The 15,831-nt window shown below is 35.4% G+C and overlaps 1 protein-coding gene and 1 long non-coding RNA gene across 2 annotated transcripts in view; both read left to right on the forward strand.

The window, feature by feature from the left end:
• Positions 1-15,831, forward strand: part of LOC111043539 (transmembrane protein 132E-like) — a 312,195-nt gene that overhangs the window by 182,973 nt on the left and 113,391 nt on the right. The window lies entirely within an intron of this gene.
• Positions 1-15,831, forward strand: part of LOC120353225 — an 84,583-nt gene that overhangs the window by 16,480 nt on the left and 52,272 nt on the right. Inside the window, exon 2 of the long non-coding RNA XR_005572237.1 lies at positions 13,782-13,858. This is a non-coding gene — a long non-coding RNA (uncharacterized LOC120353225). The remainder of the gene's footprint in view (positions 1-13,781; positions 13,859-15,831) is intronic.

Here is a 15,831-nt window from a genome sequence, read left to right on the forward strand (position 1 = left end):
GTAAATGTGCAAAATAAAAACATTTAAACATTCAAACATTTAAACATTAAGAGAAATGCCAAACCGTCGACTTGAATCTTAGACCTCGCTCGGTCAATTAACGAATATTGTAGCAAACATAGTATATCATTCTAAATCGAATTCATAGTATATCTACTTGTAATTGATGATGTGTTTGTTTTTTTAAGTGTGAATAAATTGTTATTTTGATGAGTGATAGTAGCTTAACCTAGATTTTGATTTGGACTGTAGTATAAATTTGAAAAGGGACAGTTTTGGGCATAAGCCTGTTGTGCCTCCTCATATAACTGTAAAAATTATTGTACGACTGAGAAAATGTATAACTAATATATAAATTCAATCTTTAGTTACAAATTTTTTATGCTTTTACACTCCAGAGCCAAGCTGTTCTTAATAGTTGAATGTTTCATCTCTCTTGTAATAAGAATCTATTTTCCCTTCTTCTTCTCTATCCAATTCTTCTTCTTCATTTTATCTTCGGCCATCTGCCCTATTATTACAATGTAAAGAGTGCAGCCAGCAATATTTTCAAATTTCGCCAGCTAGAATTCCCACGTTGAGCTGAAGTGATGTCAGGTTGAACAGAGACGCAATTACAGAATAGATTCTTCTCGAGACTGTGGTGTGGAGAAGAAGATGAAAAAGGAAATGGAGAAGGGGAAGAAAAAGGAGTAGAACAACAACGTTGAGATGGAGGTGGTGATGAAGAAGAAGAAGAAGAGCAAGAAGGAGAAGTAGTAGAAGAAAAAGAGGAAGAATGAGAAGTCATAGTAGAAGAAGAAGAAGAAGAAGGGAATAAAGATGATAAAGAAGAAGAGGGAAGATGGATTGAGATGAGCGTAGCAACAGCAATTTATCATCAACATATTCTCCGCCAAGCTTTAGCCTGTTCTGCATTCCCTATTCTCTCTCTCTCTCTCTCTCTCTCATTTACAGAATTGCGGCGATGCATAAAATAAAAATGCGCTCGAAAATGTGATTCTCATGAGAATGTGTGTGAAATAATGGAAACACCTTCATTATTTCAAAAGCATAAACTATCTCTCGGTAATTCCAACCTAGTGTCACTGTGTTGAAGTGTTCGCTGTTTTATACATTCCTAACCATAAACAGATATTTGGATTAGACTTCATCAATTTGTAGGGTCATTCCTACAGAATTATTCATTTGTGGGATATTCATTTATAGAATCTTGATGTTTTTTTGTTACTGTGTTGAAGTATTCGCTGTTTTATATAAATTTGTAACCATTAACAGATGTTTCGATTAGACTTCATCAATTTGTAGGGTCATTGCTACAGAATTATTCATTTGTGGGATATTCATTTATAGAATCATGCTGTTTTGGTAGAATATTGTAAGCTATCAACTTATTCAAATCAAACATTAGCTCTTCACGGTTGAGCTACTGCACAAAGTAAAAGGAATTAATTTAGTAAAGTAAAGGTATTTTAAATGAAGTAAAGCTACTTCTTTCCCTGTGGTTACTGGAAGCTACTGTTTTATTGTAATAGGAGTAATACGAGTAAGTGAATTGTATTCTTAGTAGGTAAACTATATTACAAGTAGTGACAAGTTATATAGTTTAGAGTAGTTTCCATACAAATTCCTGGAGAATAGATAATATATAGTAGCCATATGAAATGCTTCAACATATAGTTGCTGGATTGAGCTATAGATATTGAGCAGAGATAGATATATTATTTTATTATAGTTGCTACCTGGAATATATCCTGGAAGGATATTCATCCTTCAAATTTATAATATTTCTTTAAATAAATCGAGCCCTCTCAACCTCCTTCTCTACAGTAGTACAATACAGTAGCAAAAGTTCCCATACTAAACTCACATCTTCAAAAGGCACTTGTTTTTCTGTATTTTTTAAATATATTTATCCTTCAAATTTATAATATTTCTTCTTTTGAATATAAGTTATTTGTTCTGAAAAACTCAAAATCCTAGACCACCAGCACGTCATAACTCAACAAAATTAATACAGGAAACCATGAGAAAAACCATTCCTGGGAGACATCTCGAACGCCAGTAGTAAAAATTCCCAATAATTTTGTTTACACAGTATAATTCCCAGGCATGCTTGAACAAACAAACTCTGTCACACATGGTCTGTTACATCCTGAACAGGGTGGAGGAAACGTAGAAGAAGAGGAAGAAGAAAAGGACGTGGAGTAGAATGATGAGAAGAGGGAGGGGAAGGATAAGGAGGGGGTGGTGGAGAAGAAGAGGGAGGAGTAGGAAGTGGTGAAGAAGATGGAGGAGGAGTAGGAGAGGGAGGAGGTGGAGAAGGAAGAGGAGGTGACTGAGAAGCAACAGGATGAAGAAGGAGAAGAAGGTGTAGAAGAAGAAGAAGAAGAAGGGAATGAAGAGGATAAAGAAGAAGAGGGAAGATGGATTGAGATGAGCGTAGCAACAGCAATTTATCATCAACATATTCTCCGCCAAGCTTTAGCCTGTTCTGCATTCCCTGTTCTCTCTCTCTCTCTCTCTCTCTCATCTACAGAATTGCGGCGATGCATGAAAATAAAAATGCGCTCGAAAATGTGATTCTCATGAGAATGTGTGTGAAATAATGGAAACACCTTCATTATTTCGAAAACATAAAATATCTCTCGGTAATTCCAACCTAGTGTCACTGTGTTGAAGTGTTCGCTGTTTTATACATTCCTAACCATAAACAGATGTTTCGATTAGACTTCATCAATTTGTAGGGTCATTGCTACAGAACTATTCATTTTGTGGGATATTCATTTAGAATATTATAAAGAATCATGCTGTATTTTCTTACTGTGTTGAAGTATTCGCTGTTTTATATACATTTGTATCCATTAACATATATATGAATTAGACTTCAACAATTTGTAGGGTCATTGTTACTATTCATTTTGTTGTATATTCATTTATAGAATCATGCTGTTTTGGTATTGCAAGCTATCAACTTATTCAAATCAGACATTAGCTCTTCACGGTTGAGTTACTGCACAAAGTAAAGGAATTTATTTAGTAAAGTAAAGGTATTTTAAATATAGTAAAGCTACTTCTTTCTCTGTGGTTACTGGAAGTTACTATTTAGTTGTAATAAAATGAAGTAAATTATATTACAAGAAGTGACAAGTTATATAGTTTAGAGTAGTTTTCATACAAATTCCTGGAGAATAGAAAAAATATAGTAGCCATTTGAAATGCTTCAACATATAGTTGCTGGATTGAGCTATAGATATTGAGCAGAGATGGATATATTATTTTATTACAGTTACTACCCTAAATCAATGTTCAAATAAATTAAGCCCTTTCAACCGCCTTCTCTACAGTACAGTACGGTAGGAAAAGTTCCCAAACTAAACTCACATCTTCAAAAAGCACTTGTTTTGCTGTATTTTTTTATATATTTATCCTTCAAATTTATAATATTTCTTCTTTTGAATATAAGTTATTTGTTCTGAAAAACTCATAATCCTAGACCACCAGCACGTCATAACTCAACAAAATTAATACAGGAAACCATGAGAAAAACCATTTCTGGGAGACAACTCGAACGCCAGTAGTAAAAATTCCCAATAATTTTGTTTACACAGTATAATTCCCAGGCATGCTTGAACAAACAAACTCTGTCACACATGGTCTGTTACATCCTGAACAGGGTGGTGGAAACGTAGAAGAAGAGGAAGAAGGAAAGGACGTGGAGTAGAATGATGAGGAGAGGGAGGGGAAGGATGAGGAGGGAGTGGTGGTGAAGAACAGGGAGGAGGAGGAGTTGGTGGTGAAGAAGCTAGAGGAGAAGGAGAAGGAGGAGGTGGAGGAGGAAGAGGAGGTGACTGAGAAACAGCAGGATGAAGAAGAAGAGAAGAAGAAGAAGAAGAAGAAGAAGAAGATGGAGGCGAAAGAAGAAAAAGAAGAAGAAGAAGAAGAAGAAGAAGATGGAGGGGCAGACAGAAATGAGATGTTTTCGGAACAGCCTGTGCAGTGTTCTTGATCCAAGATATGCATCACTATAGGGACAGATGACTGAATCCTGTTTATGTAAACAATGTCGTTTCCAACGTCAGAGTCCAACAGTAGCTTTTGCCACTAACTTTGTTTGTATGAAGGTTGGGGGTGGCACAAGAAAAAATATCGGATGAAGATAGATTTGAGGAGCAGAAAAAGGATAAATTAGAAGAATGAAAAGAAGTAGATGTTGTTGGATGGATTCTGGGTGAAGATGGAAGAAGGAGAAAAAGAAGGGAGAAAATTGTATTCGGATGATGATAGATGGAGGAGGAGGAGGAGGAGGATGAGGAGAAGAAGAATTGGAGAAAGAAAAGAAGATATGCTGATAGAAGAATTTTGGGTTGTGACGGAAGAAGTAGATAAGAAGGAAGAAAATGATATTCGGATAAAGATAGATGGAGGAGGAGGTAGAGAAGAAAAATAAATAGGAAAAAGAAAAGATGATGATGGATGATGATTCTTGGTGAAGATGAGAGAAGGAAGAAAATGATATTCGGATGATAATTGATGGAGGAGGAGGAGAAGATGAAGGTAAGAAATAGGAGAACGAAATAAGTAGATGTTGACGGAAGGAACTTTGGTGAAGATGGTAAAAAAGAAAAAGAGGGAAGAAAATGATTTTTGGATGAAGATGGATGGACGAGAAGAAGAAATAGGAAAAAGAGAATAAGTGTATGTTGATGGAAGATCGTGGGTGAAGATGGAAGAAAAAGGAAAAGAAGGAAGAAAATTATATTCGGATGAAGATAGATGTAGGAGGAGAAGAAGAAGTAGGAAAAATAAAAGAAGTAGAATGTGGAAGAAGTGTTTATGGAAGGATTTGGGTGAAGATGAAAGAAGCAGAAAAAGGAAGAAAAATTGGATAGTGATGAGAGAGGATGGAAAAGCAAGAGGAGATAATTATATTGGATTAAGATGGAAGAAAAATAATAATATAATGCTTGCAGAGGAGAAAGAACAAAAATAGAAGAATGAAGACATGTACCAGTCGAAGGAAAAATTAAAAAAAAGTGGTGATGATGATTATGAAAAAAATAAGTTTAAAAAGAAAGAGTATAAAAAGTATAAATAAGTATAAAAATAAATGATAGAAATGTTACTGATAATGGAAAAAGGCGAAGCGGGATGAGAAAGAGAAAAGAGAGGGGATCATTACGAAGAAAGAGAACAGAAAGGAAGAAGGAAACAAGAACAAAAGACTTGCATGATGAAAACATTGATGATAACAAAGTAGAAAATGAGAAATTGAAAAATAATTGATCAAGGCGGATAGGTAACTAGACAGATAGACTAACTAGATAGATAACTATATGTAAAACAAGATATTGAGCAGGATAAAAGCTAAGGACCAATAGGATAATACAATGAGAAAGAATAAAGGGAAAGAACGTGATTGATAGACAATAACAATGAGAGATGGGCGAAGCATAAGAAATTGTAGAGGAGTCAGAAAGAATAAGGATGTGAGGATGAAAGTGAGAAAAAGAATTGAAAAGAGAGGAAAAGCTCAAAGATGAGTAGATACTGTTTCCAAGAATTGGAAAAAAATATGCGGGAGAAGAGAAGTTTGTCATGGTCTCAGACAGTACTCGGTTGAAGAACTTTTGTACTTGACAGTTTTATGAGTTTTAGTCGAGCTTATTTATCTAGAAAACACCCTTAATGAAGAACTCTCATCTTCCTTCAGTCAATAAACACGCAGTTCATGAAATGAATTTGCTCTAACATGAAATAATAATTCTTGAAGATTGTTTAGTATGTACTAAAACAAAGAGCATGTACTGCAGTAATTAATTGCAAGCAAAAACATCAGGCTCTTTTACCAACTCAGAAATTGTGAAATAAACCTCGTCTGAAACCAAATTATCCTTCAATATCATTCAATCCCTGCGGAGATTGAGGGGGTAAACTTGCTTCAAGAAGAATAGATTCTTCAAGAACACAATTATTTGTAAGCAAGTAGGCCTACATCAGGTGCTCAAACCAACTCAGAAATTGAGAAATGAAGTTACTCTAAAATTAAATTATCCTTCAAGAGAACTCTAAAAATGGAATTATTATATCATAGAGAAAAGTTAACATAAGAATATATCACATGATATAAGTCGTTTATGTTCCAAATTTCAATGTTAACTCAAGCCAATAGTCCCAGTAGATATTTTTCCTTGGTGAATTAAATCATAGAGAAACAATAGCGTAAGTAGATATCCCATGGTATAGGGCGTTTATGTCGCAACTTTTACTGTTATCAAGCAGATTACTGTCGATTATTATAGATTTTTAGAGTGTATGAACGGCACAATATGAGAGACTACCAGCGTCACACAGCTTCACAGGAAAGAATTACTTGAACTATCGGCTTGGGATAACAGTAAAAGTTGCGACATAAACGTCCTATACCATGGGATATCTACTTACGCTATTGTTTCTCTATGATTAACCATAGAGAAAAAATAACATAAGAAGATATCACATGGCATAAGTCGTTTATGTTTCAATTTTCAAACCGATTCTTGTTAATTCAAGCCGACTACTGTCTTGGCCCAGTGAGAGTGTAAAGGTGCGTACAGACTTTCGCTCTGCTCCGCAACCGAACGTCACTCGAGCAGATCGATTGATGATCGACCGGGGAGCAAGAGTGGAACGCGAGAAGAGCTAACATCTCCCGTAACGTTCATGATCGGAGCGTGCGCGGGGCGGGTTGGAGGCGCGTATATCTGTACGCAGCTTAAGAACGGCACAGTATGAGAGACTACCAGCCTCACATATCTCCACGATAAATTATAACTAATAGGACTATTGGCTTGAATTAACAGTGAAATTTGTATCATGAACGCCCTATACCATGGGATATCTTATGCTATCTTTTCTCTATGATTATTATCCCTGCGTACAAAAAGCATGTTTTTAATTAAGTTTGTAGAGTGAATATTGAAGTTGAGGAACTTTTTCATAATTGAAGGGCCTCGCGAAATTGTCATAAAATCAATTTATTTTTAATAAAAATTCACATTTCACAGGAGCATGCTCTCGTATGTGCCACACTACCTCCGTATACAAAGCGATAGTGCATTCGTGTGACGTCAGCACAGGTAGGGCTCCTACACCAATAAAAATTTGTTGATTTCAGCTGATCTATATCAGCTAGTGTTTTTTATTGGTGTAGGAGCAATGCCTAATATTACCCAAGTATAGTGATTACCTAATCACCTAAGCAACCCATTACCTAAGTAATACCAGGTATTGGTAGGAGCCATACCTGTGCTGACGTCACCAGTATGCACCATGGCTTTGTTTACGGAGGTGGAGTGTGTGTTTACACGTCATCATCTTACAGTAACTTGAAGCTGATGATGTGTGAGCACACAAGAAAGCATGCTGCTGTGAAATACTAGTAGTTCTGTGAACAGTAGACCTCGCGCTCAGTGAGTAACATTGACCTGTTGTTATGTTTTCTCAAAAATTAATAAATAATTTATCAATTAAAAATGTCTAGAAAAAATCCTAAATAAACATAGAGCTTTCTGTCCTATATCGTACCGTGACGTGTCGTCCCGGAGTGTGAGTGTGAGCGCTGTTATCAGGTCTGGCTGCAACTGTCTACGTAACGTTGATGGAAAGATACAATTTTCAAGATGTTCGATGTTTTTTTAAACGGGTAGTATTATAGTCAACTGTCTACTAACGTTGATGGAAAGATACATTTTCAAGATGTTCGATGTTATTGAACGGGTAGTATTATAGTCCACTAGACAGCTGATTTATGATGAATAATTCTATAGTCTGATTGTACTCCAATATTGGCGTATGAAGGAGGCTCCTTTTTCCTTTTATATTATCCTTGAAATGCAAAATTTTCAAAAACCTTGTATATACGTGGAAATCCTTGAAATGCAAAATTTTCAAAAACCTTGTATATACGTCGACGCGCAATTTAAAAAGGAACATACCTGTCAAATTTCAAGAAAATCTATTACCGCGTTTCGCCGTAAATGCGCAACATAAAAACATATAAACATTTAAACATTAAGAGAAATGCCAAACCGTCGACTTGAATCATAAGCTGCGTACACATATACGCACTTCCAACCCGCACCGAGCACGCTCCGCCTTCGTACCGCCCTCGTTCCTCCATCGTATCACAGTCGCTCCTCCCACGCACCCATCATGAACGTTACGGAAGATGTTAGATCTTCTCGCGTTCCCCGGTCGAACCACTGTTGCTCCCCGGTCGATCATCAATCGCTCTGCTGGAGTGACGTTCGGTTGCGGAGCAGAGCGAAAGTCTGTACGCACATTTAGACCTCACTTCGCTCGGTCAACTAATTCTATCAAATATAAAATGATTTTTTGACAATTTCTAGAGTCTCTTCAATTATATTTTCAATTAATTTCAGGCATTATTTCGCATGCAGGTACATACATATATTTTATCCAACCATCATTTTGCAACGCTCTTAATCCATCAAATTCATTAATAGTTCCATTAGTAGTTGGCCTGTTTGTATGGAATTCATAATCCTTTGATAGCTTATTCACTCTAGGCTAGACTGACAATTGTTTACTCTGTCTACAATATTCACTCTGGTTGCAGCATGTGTTTCCCACTAACTATTTCCCCACAAACTTTCCCAACATTTCAGAATTAATTACAAAGTTTGGATTTGCAATGTAGTTGGTGGTCTTTACCGTTCTCCCCTCCTCGTCTAGGAGACTCCAGAACTGGGGAGACCCAGGAAGGGGGTCCTGTAGACCTCTAGTGAGTTAGGGGGGGTCCCGAAGACCCCCAGTGAGTGAGAGGGGTCCAGAAGACCCCAAGGGTCGATACAGTCTGCAGAGAGTTTCAGAGTGGACGAGAGAGTTAGTGGAAAACTTTTCGAAGCTAGTGTCGGGATAAGTTGGAGAAAAAGGGTTATTTTGTTTCAGTTTGCGAGCGAAGTGAGGTCCGTGTCTCGATAATTCGAATCCCTGTAATCCGAGTTGGTGGTTAGAATGGATTTTACGGGTGGAAACATGATTGGTTGATCCGTATAACTTTAATTTTCATGTAGTGGTGGAGGTGATATTTTGGTAGATGAATACAACCGACTTGGTTACCGTAGTTTGTTATTTCTTATTTCATCATATTCTATTACCAGTGTACAAATGTGTTAATATTCCTTCAAATATGCCTCTATTCCAATGTAACTAGTAGTTCTGTGAACAGTAGACCTCGCGCACTTATAAACCACAGTCTCCTCTGTCCTGTCCTGTCGTGTCGGCGAGATATCGGTGTATAAACGACTAATGGCTGTATGGGCTGTTGTATTGACAATGCTAATAATTTGATGTAAACAGCTATGCACTATGCTACTATCATCAAAAGCTTACCGAGTTGAAAGCAGAGAAAAGTCGGGAGAAAATTCTATTCCACTTCAAGTTATCAATTGTCTTCAAGTTATCAATTAATAGTCCACACAACAGCTGTTTTTTCACAAAGTTACATTGAGATATTGAATTGCATGCGCCATTGCATGCAATTGTATAATCCACTCGACAGCTGATTTATGATGAATATTTTTATAGTCTGATTTTCACTCTAATATTGGCGTATGAAGGAGGCTCCTTTTCCTTTTATATTATCCTTGAAATGCAAAATTTCCAAGAACCTTGTATATACCACGACGTGCAATTTAAAAAGGGACATACCTGTCAAATTTCATGAAAATCTATTACCGCGTTTCGCCGTAAATGCGGAACATATAAACATAAAGAGAAATGCAAAACCGTCGACTTTAATCTTAGATCTCACTTCGCTCGGTCAAATATCGGTCATTCATATTACAATTTGATAAAGAAAATTGTACACTACAAGAACACCGAGAACTCCCTTTTATCTTTTCTGTTTCCCACTCCAATCCATTTTTAACTCTCTCTTGTAACACTATCACTATCATTCTTCCCCAATAAATCTAAACCCAATTACGAATCCAAAGCAACTTTCCAATTCAAATCGACCGTCGATGCAGAAGATATATAGACAGACAACTTCTCCAATACTTTTCTCTGCAACCTGTTCTCTTGGAGCTAGAATTTTCCAGAGCGCAAGTGAACTTTGAATGCTAATCATTCATTGCTGCTGGGAAAGTCGGTGGAAAGGGCTTTTCATTCGTGGAAAACCCGGGCTGTGATTAGTCGAGCAAGACGTTCGCTTTCCAGCTTCACTACTCTCGCTAATTAAAATCTTCTTCTTATTCTTGTTTAAACAATGAAAATAACTCATCCTTATTCGAGGTGGTGGGCGAACTATGTTGTCTTTCTGTTTTGAATATATTTAGAGATATCTGTCGTGAGGTCGACGCTATAATGGCAGTATTTGATAAGCATTGGTGTTGCTATCATTTTCTATCATCTTCGTATCATCTTTGTAGCGTTTTCGTATTATCTCCGTATCATCTTTGTAGCATCTTCCTATCATCTTTGTAGCATCTCCCTATCATCTTTGTAGCATCTTCCTATCATCTTTGTAGCATTTTCGTATCATCTTTGTATCATCTTCCTGTGAGGTCCACGTTATAATGGCAGTTTTTGATTGAAATTGGTGTTGCCATCCTTGTCTATCATCCTTGTATCATCTTCATATCATCGTCGTATCATCTTTGTATTAATTTTCTATAGTGAGGCCCAAAGGAGATCGAAAATTCACATATGTTAATAAACTCAGTTCACGTTTGAATTTCTATCCCATATGATAATTTGTTCAGTTGCGTGATAATCTTTCCATGTGATAAAAATATTTCTCAACTATTTTAAAATTATTTTTTTTCAATCAAGATTATTTTATAATTTCTTCAGCATTATTCAGTTCATTTAATCATTTTTTATTTTATTTTCAATCACCTATTCATTTTGTTTTTCAAATGTGAGAATATTGATACTGATCAATATCAGCACGCATCATAAAAAAAATTGAAACCTCACCTTATAGAAATAGACACGGCCAGACATCAATGATGATGCATTGCAATGAATAATCCACTTGTCAGCAGATTGATTATGAATAATTCTATAGTTTGATTGATCCTATCTTCAAAGTATATAGTGATATCAGAGTATGGAGGAATTCCTTTTCTTTCCATATCATCCTTAAAATTCAAAATTTCAAAAAACCTTGTTCATACATCGACGCGCAGTTGAAAAAGGAATATTCCTGACAAATCTCATCAAATTCTTTCAACGCGTTTGGCCATAATCGCGTTACATACAGACAGACAAAAGAGTTGAAACATAGACCTCACTACGTTCGGTCAATTATTTAATCATTAAAAATCACATTTTCTTGAAGAATAAAATATAATTGTTCATTTAAACAAGAATGAACAGTTAATACTATTACATCAGATATACTGGTATCAGCTATCCGCTAGAAGGCTGTGGCTAGGCAGAGAATCGGCAACGTTTTTCTCCTATCCTTGCTCACTGATATTATAACTTGGAACTCACTATAATCAGCTTATCCCATCAACTTAGTTTCATTCTAATGTCTTTAATTTTCAACTAAATAACCGTTTTATTCTTCCATTTAGCATTGTGCCTGTTCTTATCCTATCCTTATTTTCCAGAAATTCCTGGAACTCTCTCTCTCTCTCTCTCTCTCATGTTTCTATCCAGCTCCCTGCTCAAGGGAAAACGTAATAAATAAGATCTTCCGACCCAAAAAGGGAGAGAGATAGAGAGAGAGAGTAAGAGTGAGAGAGAAAATGAAGAGTAAGAAGTTGGACACCAGAGACCCACAAGTTTTCTTTCGTTGCTTTTCGTTTAAATATCTACCCGTTTAACTCTTCTTTCCTTCGGGGATTTTCAAGATGTGCAACGATGTGAGTGCAGGATGAAGAAGAAGAAGAAGAAGAAGAGAGAAGAAGAAGAAGAGAAGAAGAAGAAGAAGAAGACGAAGAAGAAGAAGAAGACGAAGAAGAAGAAGAAGAAGATAGCAGAAGAAGAAGAAGATAGAAGAAGAAGATAGAAGATGAGAAGAAGAAGAAGAAGAAGAAGAAGAAGAAGAAGAAGAAGAAGAAGAAGAAGAAGAAGAAGAAGAAGAAGAAGAAGAAGAAGAAGAAGAAGAAGATAATAGAAGAAGAAGAAGAAGAAGAAGAAGAAGAAGAAGAAGAAGAAGAGAGAAGATGATGATGATGATGATGATGATGATGATGATGATGATGATGATGATGATGATGATGATGATGAGGATGTGATGATGATGATGAGATGATGATGAAGAAGAAGAAGAAGAAAAAGAAGAAGAAGAAGAAGAAGAAGAAGAAGGAGAAGGAGGAGAGTAAGAAGAAGAAACAAGAAACTAGTACATGAGGGAAAATGAAGAAGTAAAGATGCAGGTATGTTACGTCAGAAAAAAGTTGTAAAAAGCAGAACAGTCCATAGTAAAGCATTTCAGTGAATGACTCGAAAGCGGAACAGAGGTAAAACGGTCTATAAAACGCAATGGCTGGTTAGATTCTGCCATTCTCCAATAGTGTTCGTGACCAACTTTATCTACTCTCGCACTCCCTTTCTCTCTTACACTGTTTCTCTTCTTCCTTTTCACATCTTTCTCTCTTTATTTCGTTGTTTTCCCGTCCATTTCAGCTGCAATCGCATGTGTTCATTGGTCGTGTTTTGGGGTGCGGGGTGCGTGCATGTGTGTGAAAAGTAAATTGACGATTTTCCTTGCTCCAATGAGACTTTTCTGCCTGTTTATAGTGTAATGGAATGGAAAGAGGCAGGATATTCACAGAAACCTGAGTCTATTCGAGAAGGAAATATATTATCATCTTACTATTCCAAGATGTTATAGTTATTAATATTTATCTACAAATTTATCTACAAATTGAGTGTGTAATTGAAGAATTTTGAAGTGACTCTTATAACCTCTAGCTACATTTGGACTGTTGTATGAATTAGAATTGGAACCGTTTTGGGCGCAAGTTTGCCTGTGGTACTTTACTGTAAGTTGTATAATAATTCTCAATGATTCAATAAATAAATAAATTCATAATTTTTCTTTGTATTATAAATTTTTACTAATTTTATTATAAAAACTTTAATCCCATATCAGTGAATGAAGTTTGTAAATAGTAATTATAACACGCAATAAGCAACTAATTACTTATACCCCAACACATATAATTTATAGTGGGGTGTATATTTATTCATTGAAATTATCATTTATTCATTGTTGAAACACTGCTGATTTATGTAGTTACATTACAATACTATATTATCAATATTCTAATTTTGCATTCAATCTTCATTGCAATTAATAAGTTTTCATAATATGTGAAATTTGTTGCATATTTAGCTGTTGTACTGTAATTTATTGTGGATTCGTGTATAAACCAGAATGTATTGTAACTTACTTACTTGAATAAATTTGAAAACGCACTATAGTGTTGATTTGCTAGTATTTTATAGTTTCAAACTAATTAAACCAAATTCAGATTAGAGAAGAAGAGGAGGGGTAGGAGAAAGAATGACGATCAAAGTCTTTTGTACCAGGAGAAAGCTCTCGACCAATTAGAAGGGACTCCTAGCCAAACGCCTTCTGATTGGCTGACATTGCCCCTCCCTTCCACGCTACAACACTTCCTATTGGTCCTCGCACTTTTTGTAATCTGATTCCGTATACTGCTACAGATGGCAGCACATCATGACTTGATTCTGTTACATTGCAACTACTTTTACTAACTAATGGTTGATTGAGAGTATTTTCTGTGTTGCAGGTTTGTCCTTATCTATTGAATAGCTGAGATGATTACCTGTGTGATTGAACTACTCTTCTGGTGCTGTCTGTATATTGGTAAGCTATTTCATATATTACTAGTGACCCCCTGGGTTGGAAAACTCGCTCATGATCTCTTGTATTGTAATCTTTTAAATCCGCAAGTAGTTTCAATTATACTGAGTTGGTGAAAATTATGGAAACAGCTAAATATTTATTCTTTTACAAGAATAATTTGAAAGTAGGTTTCATTGGGGATCCTATTTGAAATGGAAAATTACTCTGTCGCTACAACATCTTCTACCCTCATATGAACTCAAATTCATCTGTTTAAATAAGAAGGTGGTCATGTGATACATGATTTCAATTCAGAGTCCCAAGAGAATATGAAAGACGAAAACCGCACATTGATATCTCAACCCGTATAAAAGTTGTAAATTATGTTGTATTGTCTATGATTGTGATCAAAGACCTTAAAGATGCATAGACTCACATGCAGCGCTAGTGTCGTACTTGGAATTGAAATCGGCCATTGAGGGGGCAACCTATAAGATTATTACATACCAATGCCTTTATAATCTATAATATTACAAATGTATAGATATAAATAAATAAAATGAATAAATAAATAAATATTTTATTGCCGTTAAATTCTTAGAACAATAGGCAAAGTCAAATATTGAATACAGTAAGACAAAAGATAAAATCAAATTTTACAGCAACTGTACATACAAAATTACATTACTGAGTCTTGAAAATAATACAGTACCTAAGTAAATTGTAAGTCAATTGGATTTTTAAATACATTAATAATATTCATTTGAAATATCTATTTATAATATCTCGTGCTAAAATATCCCCAATGGCGGCCTTTAATTTCAAGTAAGAGCTATCATTGGGAAGGCATAGGCATTGTGGGTCTATATCTCTTTAAGGTCTTTGATTGTGATAGCTCCCAAATAGCCTCAGCTGATGTTATGAATGAAAAAGCTGTCGTAATTGCATGCAATGAATTCTTCTGCTGACTAAATGATAAATCAAAACAATTTTTTTCTTATGCCCTTTCAATGTTATTCTTATATCCTGAAAAAGGGCGAAGGAGTGAGTCAATTTTGTTGTCCAACGAACTTAACCTGTGAAAAAGTTCAAAGAATACGTTTTAAAAACTTGAAGGTGACTGATCAATTCTTTCTTAACTTATTGTAGAACAAACAGACGGACAACGACATGGGCGTTCAGTAAGTCAAAAGATAGAACTCGCTCGTCCAATTACCTGGTTGTACAAATGCCTCTTGAATTCTAACGAAGATTAAACACCATATGAACCAAACCGAGAAGCCTCCTTTTCAGTAAAATCTTCTCTAATTCGTTCTCTTGTGTTTTAATCGCCGTTTAAAATTATCAGGCTTTTGTGCAACCTGACCCTATAGTGAGGTTCACGTTATACTGGCAATGGAGAAAGATAAGAGAACAGCGTTGCTGATTCTCTGCCTTGCCACTGCCTTCTATAGAGGATAGGTGATACTTTTATAAGTGTTGTAATATCAACTGTTCTGTCCAGTTGATAATAATCAATTACATTCCATTCGTAAAAAAATATTTTTAATTTAATTTTGTTAAAAATATATTTATTTACATTACAATATGAGGGCACCAGGAAGAAATACTTCCCATAATAGCCTTCTTGATACAACAGAAATTACAATTCTAATATATTAATAGTATAATATAATATAGTATAGTCTAATATAATATAGAAAATTCACTAAATTAAAGAGAGATAGAAACCACAATTTTTTTTCAACTAAAATAGAAGATGAAAAAGAGGAATATGATGATGATAAGTATAAATTAATAAGAGAAAAAAAAGAATAAAGTTTTCCATGATTGAATGATAAATTATGATAATTGATCATGTCTACATTGTTAGAAGACGATGTTGCAACTTTTCGGAGGTAGAAAAGGATAGCACCATCGGCTTTGTCGAATGATAGACAAGGATAGTAACACCAATGTTAATCAAATACAGCCATTATAAGGTGGACCTCACT

This window comes from Nilaparvata lugens, chromosome 10 (assembly GCF_014356525.2).
Source record: "Nilaparvata lugens isolate BPH chromosome 10, ASM1435652v1, whole genome shotgun sequence".
In the NCBI taxonomy this organism is placed as follows: Eukaryota; Metazoa; Arthropoda; class Insecta; order Hemiptera; family Delphacidae; genus Nilaparvata; species Nilaparvata lugens.